The following is a 10,801-nucleotide window of genomic DNA, read 5'->3' on the forward strand; positions in this document are numbered from 1 at the left end:
AAGCGAGCACGCGCGAAATAGAGCGCTCGGCGGCACCCAGAGCTCGTCGACACGCAGGCTGGCATCGTGTACACGCGTGGTCACCGTGTGAACTTTGCCCTCACGCCGGCCTACATCCAAAGTTCATGTATGGCTTATTGTTCGTGGTAGTTTTGAAGTTTACCACACTTTGGTTTGGATCCAGATGTAGTAGAAAAGATTTTACAAGCCAAGTAAGTTTCTGATCAGTAACTTTGAGAGTTTACTAAGGTCAAACGGCTGGGAGTTTGAGGCTGGGTTTTGTAGGCTAGCAATCATCTACTAAGGTGATGATGCACAAGAAAAATCAGCCTCATTGGAGCAAGTAAAATGGTAGTTGTTGTAGAAACCACCATTTCTGCCCAGAACAGCAAATATTTTCTGTGGCAAAAATATTCCAAAAAGTGGTGCAATATTTTTGCTCAGGAAGGTGCCCTAGGGCTCAAACAATATTTGTGAATTTTCTCAGATTTTTGTGGGCAAGAAAAATTGGGGTTGCTTTGGAGGACATTGATCTAGCTAGGGTTTAAGGGAAGGAAATGAATATTTTTCATTAAAGAAAAATATTCCAAATATTATTATGAGGTGAACCAGAGAGGAAATGATGATAAGAGAGGGAGATGAGGCACTTGGATGAAAGCCAAGGGTACCCAAGTGTTTAAGTCCCCATGAAAAGATTCAAAAAACTCCAACTTCCAAAATCATTTCAAAAGAAAATCAGGCAAATGAAAGAGGGCAAAAACCAGGCTGTCACATTCTGCCTCATCTAGCAGCTCGTCTGTGGTAAATATATCTCACTTTTTACAGCCTTTTCGATCTTTCAAATCCATCCACTTCAACCAAATGGGGTTTCTACACTTCCAAATCTGGATCTTTCTCTTTCTGAATCTCATATCTTGCAAAGATTAGTCACTCATGCTTCATAACTAGTTAGATTCCTCACTTGTACTTATTCATGGATTCGTACAAATGTGGTACCAACTCACTTCAAATAAGTGAATGTCTTCGTGCTGTGAGGTCAATGTCTTCAAACTGATTTATCTTCAAAAATCCTCTGAGAATGCAGATGACCTCTTCCCCTTCGCTCGCATCTCTAATGCTGTCACAGGTACATGTCCGTGGGAGAATCCCTTGGTTCTCATAGTCTACGTTCATTTGCAGAATTCTTACAGCATCACATTGACTCTTCTGAAGCCAGTTCTTGTTTGACAAGTAGATGGAAGCTTCTCACTATCTTGAAGCCTCTCTATCTGAATATTATGGCCACTAAGAAATCTGCAAGGAAGGGTGGCAGGCAGCGTCATGGAAATACTGCTCCGGATCTCCCTCCCGATCTGTTTGAACTATACAAGTCTGATCCAGAGGAGTGCTACAATCAGCGCAAGACCAGAATACAACGGATCCGAAGATATTGGGATGAACAGTGGTTCAAGTACAACTTCGTCACTCCTGAATATGCTGAGAAGAATGCTATCAAGCGCCCATGGGGCGATATTCTTTACATGAATCTGCAACCCAAGTCGAAGCCTGAAGCTATTGCCCAAGGCTTCTATCCATGCATGGTCAGAGGACCTTAGCCAGAAAATGCTGACCCATCATCTCTTCTATGGTGTCATGACGACAATCACTTCAAGCGCAACTTTCAGTTCGCAGAGGAGTCAGCTGCCAAGAACATGAAGGAGCTCGGACTCCACTTCAACCCTGGTCCGTCCGTGTGATGCCCTGATACGTCTCCAACGTATCTATAATTTTTGATTGTTCCATGCTATTATATTATCCATCTAGGATGTTTTATATGCATTTATATGCTATTTTATATGATTTTTGGGACTAACCTATTAACCTAGAGCCCAGTGCCAGTTATGTTTTTTCCTTGTTTTTGAGTTCTACAGAAAAGGAATACTAAACAGAGTCCAATTGACGTGCCAATTTTTGATGATTTTTATGGACCAAAAGAAGCCCTCGGAGTAAAAGAGTTGGGCCAGAAGAGCCCCGAGCCGTCCACGAGGGTGGGGGGCGCGCCCTACCCCCTGGGCGCGCCGCCCTATGTCGTGGACGACTCGGGGACCCCCCTGACTTGTTCCCGACACCAAAAATTCCTATAAATACAGAAACCTCCAGAAAATAACCTAGATCGGGAGTTCCGCCGCCGCAAGCCTCTGTAGCCACCAAAAACCAATCGGGGCCCTATTCCGGCACCCTGCTGGAGGGGGGATCCCTCACGGGTGGCCATCTTCATCACCCCGGCGCTCTCCATGACGAGAAGGGATTAGTTCACCCTCGGGGCTGAGGGTATGTACTAGTAGCTATGTGTTTGATCTCTCTCTCTCTCTCTCTCTCTCTCTCTCGTGTTCTTGATTTGGCACGATCTTGATGTATCACAAGCTTTGCTATTATAGTTGGATCTTATGATGTTTCTCCCCCTCTACTCTCTTGTAATGGATTGAGTTTTCCCTTTGAAGTTATCTTATCGATTGAGTCTTTAAGGATTTAATAACACTTGATGTATGTCTTGCATGTGCTTATCTATGGTGACAATGGGATATTCACGTGATCCACTTGATGTATGTTTTGGTGACCAACTTGCAAGTTCCATGACCTTGTGAACTTATGCATAGGGGTTGACACACGTTTTTGTCTTGGCTCTCCGGTAGAAACTTTGGGGCACTCTTTGAAGTTCTTTGTGTTGGTTGAATTGATGAATCTGAGATTGTGTGATGCATATCGTATAATCATACCCATAGATACTTGAGGTGACATTGGAGTATCTAGGTGACATTAGGGTTTTGGTTGATTTGTGTCTTAAGGTGTTATTCTAGTACGAACTCTAGGATAGATCGAACAGAAAGAATAGCTCCGTGCTATTTTACTACGGACTCTTGAATAGATCGATCAGAAAGGATAACTTTGAGGTGGTTTCATACCCTACAATAATCTCTTCGTTTGTTCTCCGCTCTTAGTGACTTTGCAGTGACTCTTTATTGCATGTTAAGGGATTGTTATATGATCTAATTATGTTATTATTGTTGAGAGAACTTGCACTAGTGAAAGTACGAAACCTAGGCCTTGTTTCAACACATTGCAATGTCGTTTTTGCTCACTTTTATCATTAGTTACCTTGCTGTTTTTATATTTTTGAATTACAAAAACTTATATCTACCATCCATATTGCACTTGCATTACCATCTCTTTGCCGAACTAGTGCACCTATACAATTTACCATTGTATTGGGTGTGTTGGGGACACAAGAGACTCTTTGCTAAACGTCTACAAGAAGAAGGTTGTGTAGTAGACATCACGCCCCGATACCGATGCTCCAGATGCCTTCCAATTTTTTTAGTTGTTGCCATGTGATTCTTTTGTTTGTTGCATTATCATAATTATTTCGCATATGTCATTGCACTATGTTGTTGCCATGATCATGATGAATGCCATTGCCATATTTTGTTTATTGCATCATGTTTATCTTTTATTATTTTGCATTGTGCCATTTCATTTTGTTGCATTGAGCCTCTTATCATTTTGCATTATGCTATCCTTTGCCGGATGCATCATATTATAGCATTGTGTCATCCATGTTGTTTCCAAGTCCATCATGTGCATTGCCCCAACATTATGTTTGTTGGTTGCTCCATGTATTATCATGCATCATCACCTCCTCCTTCTTTCTTCTTTCTTTCATTTTGGCAAGTGACCTTTTCCCCTCCATAAATGTTCACTCTTTTCTTGATGCTAGTACACCATGGCTACACCATCTCCGCCATTTTTCAGCTCCTTTGGACTTGATTTGGTTGGAATCAAAATTGCCTCAAGTTTGAATTTAATTCAAACTTGCGACAATTTTCATTCTCTAAAAATGTCGAGAGCAATTTATTCAAATACTTCATAAATCCAGGGACTCTGATATATCCTTATCTCATTCTACTTCTTTGCCAAAGTCTCTAGCTTTTTCTTGCATTTCTGTCTGAAGAAATCGAATAAGAAAAAGAAAGAGTAGCAACAGCTCAGCGCATGGGCTTCCCTTGATCTAGCAGCAACCCACTTGGGCCTCCTCCTTACCTGGCCAGCCCATAACCAGCACCAGCCTCCCGTAGCCCACCTAGCCCGGAAGCGACAGGAGCTTCGTCCTCCTGTACGGCAGGCCATCCAGAGGAGCCACGTCGGCATGCCCGATGATTTGACGACCGGAGCTCGTCTCTAGCCCCTATAAAACATGTCCAAACCCTACCCCGGCCTCTCCTCTACCAATTCAGATCCTCTCCTTCCTTCCCCCGCCTAGGGAAGTCTCCACACCCACGCCGTCGCCCTACCCACCATGCTCCGGCCGAGCTTGAGCTCGAGCTCGGAGTAGCTCGTCACCGCGCCTTTCTCCCCTGCCACCACGCCCGCACCGCCACGGTCTCTGGATCGACCTTCTCGACATCGTCTTCTTCCTCTGTTGCATCTACTTTGCGGACCCGAAGGCCTGCCAGGTTCAGAGCTCCCTCGCTTCGCCTCGTGCTCGTCTCCGTCGACCTTGTCGTGTCCCAGGGTGAGTTGGGTAATGCACCTACCTCTCCCATCCATCCCATGGCATGTAGACACCCTGTAGGACTCGCCCGATCCATGTTTTTTGCCGCGCTCGCAGTGCTCCGGCAAGGTCTGAAGTTTTTGTTGCGCATGTATCTGCTGTAGCTCGTCTGCATGTCCCCGTGCTCCTGTTCTCGCCTAGCTGCTTTCTCCTTACTCCGCTTTCCCACCCGCCCGCAGTAGCCACCAATGCGCTCCTTGGAGCCTCGCACGGATCCCAGCCCCGCCTTGCTCCTTGCATCCCCGTGCCTCGCCATGCCCCGAGCCGAGCCATGCTCGAGCTTGATCGCATCGGCCTCTCCTAGCTTCCCTCTCTCTTGCATCTGCACAGGCTCCCTATCCAGCATGCCCGCTGCAGCTGTACCACCGGCCGTGTCGCACGCTGCCTCACCGGCGCCATCGTCTCCGTCTTTGCAACCAGTGGAAGCCTGAGTCCGCTATGTGGCTTGGTCAAATTGATACGGCCCCTATATGTGCAAGAATCCTTGCCTAGCTCAACTGGTCAGCACCATACTCCCCCACGCACGAGACCAGGGTTTGAATCCCTGTCTCCACACAATTTTTGGTTCGGCTTTTTATTACATTTTCTACGTGCCTATGTCACCAAGGACCCATTGGTCATACACACATGCACACAACCGTCCTTTCCTTTATTTTTTAAGGCCACGATGCTTTTCCAAATCTGGAAAGTGCCCATTTCCCTTTTCGGGCAAGTCCAATTCTGGACAATTCATTTATGGAAATTGCCATGTCCATTAGATTCCATTTTAGGTAGGTTTTAACTTAATGCATTTGTGGATATTTTTCTATAGTAACCCATACATATTATATATATGTTTTTGGGGTAGAAAAATCCCACCAATCCATATGTGGTATCCATTTCATATTTTGAGAAATTTTATAAACATGTCATATATGCAGCATATGCCTTTTTGTCATTTTGTGTATTTAAATTCGAACATGCTATGTGGTAGTTTTGCACATCAATAGGTTCATTAACATGTCTACTTGCTGCTAGAGTTGATTGCATGCCATGATCTGTCTTGTACTGATTGAAACAAACTTGCAAACATGCCTACTCAAATATGTTTTTGCCATGCCTTTGTTATTTCACTAAGTCTGAAACTGCTTATATCATCTTGCCATGTTAACTTGAAGCTATCATCAAATCTGTTGCTCCAATGATCATGATCAGTAATGATGTTTTGTTATGGGTGTTTAGTACATGCTTTCCATGCTCTTTGATGCCATGAATAGGACCTTTTTCATATAGTTTACTAGCCCTAAACATTGCATCCTGAATTTGTTTCCTGCCATGTTCTCTGTTTTCACCAAGTCTGGTAAACTGTTATCATTTGTCAGTTTGCCATCCTATTTTGGTGATGATCTAGTAAGTTTTAGAAATAGTTTAGTGACCATGTTTTGTAGTGTGTGTTATGTACTTCAATGACATGCCATTTGTTTCCATGTTTGAGTGTTTTAGCATATTTAAATGTTGAACCCAATTTGGCATGTTGCTGTTTTACACAGCTTTGCACTGCATTTTGTTTTGCTCATCATTTGCAAACCGTGCATCCATTTCCGGTGATCTTTATATCATTATCAACTAGAATCTTCCAATCTATCAAGTGACATGCTTGATTTGCCAATAGATTTCCCATATCCATCTTGTCACCACCGTTGTCCTTCCCGACATCCTATCCCTCGTATCGGTAGCCCCTTAGCTCCGTCTATTGCATTCTTCATATGCATTCATGTTCATCGTGCATGTAGCATGTGTTCGTTTCCATTTCATGTTTAGGCTTGTGTGTTTACCATGTTGTTTGATTCTTTCCGGTTGTGCTCCTTCTCGATAGTTCTGGTTACGTTGTGATGGTGAGGATCCGTTTGACTACGTTGGTTCATCTACTTCATGGTCTCGTTCTTCTTCCTAGCGGGATTTCAGGCAAGATGACCATCACCTTGGATCTCACTACTATCTTTGCTATGCTAGTTGTTTCGATGCTGTTGCCATGTCGCGCTACCTACCACTTGTTTATCAAGCCTTCCAAATTGCCATGATAGCCTCTAACCTTTTCCACCATCCCAGCAAACCGTTGTTTGGCTATGTTACCGCTTTGCTCAGCCCCTCTTATAGCGTTGCTAGTTGCAGGTTGTTCCATGTTGGGACATGGATATCATGGGATATCACAATATCTCTTATTTAATTAATGCATCTATTTACTTGGTAAAGGGTGGAAGGCTCGGCCTTTTGCCTGGTGTTTTGTTCCACTCTTGCGGCCTTAGTTTTCGTCATATCGGTGTTATGTTCCTTGATTTTTTGCGTCCCTAACACGATGAGGGTTTATGAGCCCCTCTTGATAGTTCGCGTTGAATAAAACTCTTCCAGCAAGGTCCGATATTGGTTTTACCATTTGCCTAATTACAACAAAAAACTTGCATAGGAACTTGCGGACCCTGAGGACTTAATCAACCCCCGGGCCAGTGCTCCTCATGAGTATTGGTCCAAACTAGAGCACCGTGCGGCGCCACCCCTCGGAAAATTGGGGTATTTTGTTGCTGTACGCTTCGCTCATCTGGCCGTGGCCTGAGACGAGATACACGCGGCTACTATCAGGGTGTCAGCACACCGGGAGGTCTTGCTGGACTTGTTTTACCATTGTCGAAATGTCTTGTGCATCGGGATTCCGATTCTGATCGGAGGGTCCCGAGATGGAGGATTGTCTCCATGGATCATGAGCTTGTCATGGGCTAAGTTGGGACACCCATGCAGGGTTTAAACTTTCGAGAGCCATGCCCGTGGTTATGTGGCAGATGGGAATTTGTTAATATCCGGTTGTAGTGAACTTGAAGTAAACTCAATTTAAAATACACCAACAGCGTGCGTAACCGTGACTGACTCTTTTCGAGAAAGTTCGAGAAGAGAACACAGTTGGGTTATGTTTTAACATAGGTAGTTCAGGATCACTTCTTGATCATTACTAGTTTGCGACTGTTGCGTAGTTTCTTATCTTATTCCTGTACTCGTAAGTTAGCCACCATACTTTGCTTAGTAGCTTGCTGCAACCTCATCACTTATCCATTCCATACCCATTAAGCTTTGCTAGTCTTGATTCCCACGGTAATGGGATTCTGAGTCCTCATGGCTCACAGATTACTAGAACAACAGTTGCAGGTGCATGATGCGATGATCCGACGTGAGAGCGATGCTTGCTTGTTTTTGAGTTCTTCTGCTTCTTCTTTGATTAGGGGTTAGGTTCCTGGTCGGCAGCCAGGGCTAGCAGGGTGGATGTCATTTGAGTTTCTGTTTGTGTATCATCCGTAGTCGGATGTTGTCCTCATTTATGATGTATTGATGTATTCTTGTGGAATTTGTATGCCCTTTGTATGTATCCCCAACTATTATGTAATGGTACGATATAATGACATCGACCTTTGCAAAAGCATTTCAATATGCGGCACAATCCTTAGTGGGACCTTTGAGTTCCTCTCGGATAGGATCGCATATTGGGCGTGACAAGTTGGTATCGCATATTCTTTTGAAGTGGAATTTTGCATTTCTTCGTTCTTCTCAGCTATTCAATCATTTGGTAATGGCAGAAACTAACCTCAAGTTTTGAGATGTTTACATAAGCCCACACAAATCAATTCTTTTGTTGTTGATTTTCTCAACAACTCTGTTCAATCCTTCCTTCTAAGGATACTTTCAATTTCTTTCGTGGTAGAAGTTGTCATCTTCTTCTCCATTCTTTTCATTCCATTTTTTTCAATTCTTCCGGAGGCAGTGTGTTGTTCCTCTCATCAAGCATTGTCATATCTAGCCAAGATCATGCTCTATTCTTTCCATGTTCAGCCGGAGTGCTGCCTAAATTCTTTTGTTCTTGTTCCTTTTCTATCTTGTTCTAACCGGAGTGGCCTTCGATTCTCATCATAATCGTCGTTCCTCTTTCTACCCGAGTGCTCTTGACTTTGTTCATCTTCTCTCTTGCGCTCTTGTTTTACCTTATCGTCTTCCTCTTCCGTCTCATTTCTAAGATCTCGAGACGAGATCTTCTGTTAGTGTTGGAGTGTTGTGACTCCTCGAGACCGATTCTCCAGATGCCTTCCAATTATTTTAGTTGTTGCCATGTGATTCCTTTGTTTGTTGCATTATCATAATTATTTCACATATTTCATTCCTATATGTTTTTGCCATGATCATGATGAATGCCATTGCCATATTTTTTTATTGCATCATGTTCATCTTTTATTATATTGCATTGTGCCATTTCATTTTGTTGCATTGAGCCTCTTATCATTTTGCATTATGCCATCCTTTACCTGATGCATCATATTATAGCATTGTGTCATCCATGTTGTTTCCAAGTGCATCATGTGCATTGCCCCGACATTATGTTTGTTGGTTGCTCCCTGTATGATCATTCATCATCACCTCCTCCTTCTTTCTTCTTTCTTTCATTTTGGCAAGTGACCTTTTCCCCTCCATAAATGTTCACTCTTTTCCTGATGCTAGTACACCTTGCCTGCACCCTCTTTGCCATTTTTTAGCTCCTTTAGACTTGATTTGGTTGGAATCAAAATTGCCTCAATTTTAATTTAATTCAAACTTGCGACAAATTTCATTCTCTAAAAATTCCCAAAGTAATTTATTCAAATACTTCATAAATCCAGGGACTCAGATATATCCTTTTCTCATCCTACTTCTTTGCCAAAGTCTCTAGTTTTTTCTTGCATTTCTGTCTGAAGAAATTGAATAACAAAAAGAAAGAGTAGCAGCAGCTCAGCGCATGGGCTTCCCTTGCTCTAGCAGCAGCCCACTTGGGCCTCCTCCTTACCTGGCCAGCCCATAGCTAGCGCCAGCCTCTTGCAGCCCACCTAGCCTGCAAGCGACAGGAGCTTCGTCCTCCTGTATGGCAGGCCATCCGGAGGACCCACGTCGGCATGCCCGATTATTTGACAGCCGGAGCTCGTCCCTAGCCCCTATAAAACATGTTCAAACCCTACCCTGACCTCTCCTCTATCCATTCAGATCCTCTCCTTCCTTTGCCGCCTCCTAGGGAAGTCTCCACGCCCATGCCGTCTCCCTGCCCACCATGCTCGGCCGAGCTTGAGCACGAGCTCGGAGTAGCTCGTCGCCGCCCCTCTGACCCCCTTGGCAGCCATGGAGAGGAACACCAAGTACCTCTTTGTCCCCTGCCACCATGCCCGCACCGCCACAACCTCTGGATTGACCTCCCTGACCTCGTCTTCTTCCTCTGCTGCATCTACTTCGCGGACCCGAAGCCCCGCCAGGTTCAGTGCTCCCTCGCGTCGCCTCGGGCTTGTCTTCGTCGACCTTGTCGTGTCCTAGGGTGAGTTGGGTAACGCACCTCCCTCTCCCATCTATCCCATGGCATGTGGATACCCTGTAGGACTCGCACGATCCGTGTTTTTGCCACGCTCACAGTGCTCTGGTGAGGTCTGAAGTTTTTGTTGCGCATGTATCTGCTGTAGCTTGTCTGCATGTCCCGACGCTCCTGTTCCCGCCTAGCTGCGTTCGCTCGCTGCGCTTGCCCTCCTGCCCGCAGTAGCCACCCACATGCTCCCTATAGCCTCGCGTGGATCCCAGCCCCACCTTTCTCCCTGCATCCCCGTGCCTCGCCATGCCCCGAGCCGAGCCATGCTCGAGCTCGAGTGCCTGGGCCTCTCCTATCTTCCCACACTCTTGCACCTGCACAGGCTCCCTATCCCGCACGCCCGCTGCAGCTCTACCGCCGCTCGCATCGCACGCTGCCTCACCGGCGCCATCATCTCTATCTTTGCAACCAATGGAAGCCCCAGTCCACTATGGGGCTTGGTCAAATTGATACGGGCCCCTATATGTGCAAGAATCCTTGCCTAGCCTGACTGGTCAGCGCCATACTCCCCCACGCACGAGACCAGGGTTCGAATCCCTGTCTCCACACAATTTTTGGTTTGTCTACTTCATGGACTCATTCTTCTTCCTAGCGGTATTTCAGGCAATATGACCATCACCTTGTCACTACTATATTTGCTATGCTAGTTGTCTCGATGCTGTCGCTATGTCGTGCTACCTAACACTTGTTTATCAAGCCTTCCAAGTTGCCATGATAGCCTCTAACCTGTTCCACCATCCCAGCAAACCATTGTTTGGATATGTTATCGCTTTGCTCAACCCCTCTTATAGCATTGCTAGTTGTAAGTTGTTCCATGT

Source organism: Triticum aestivum, chromosome 4A (assembly GCF_018294505.1).
Source record: "Triticum aestivum cultivar Chinese Spring chromosome 4A, IWGSC CS RefSeq v2.1, whole genome shotgun sequence".
Lineage (NCBI taxonomy): Eukaryota > Viridiplantae > Streptophyta > Magnoliopsida > Poales > Poaceae > Triticum > Triticum aestivum.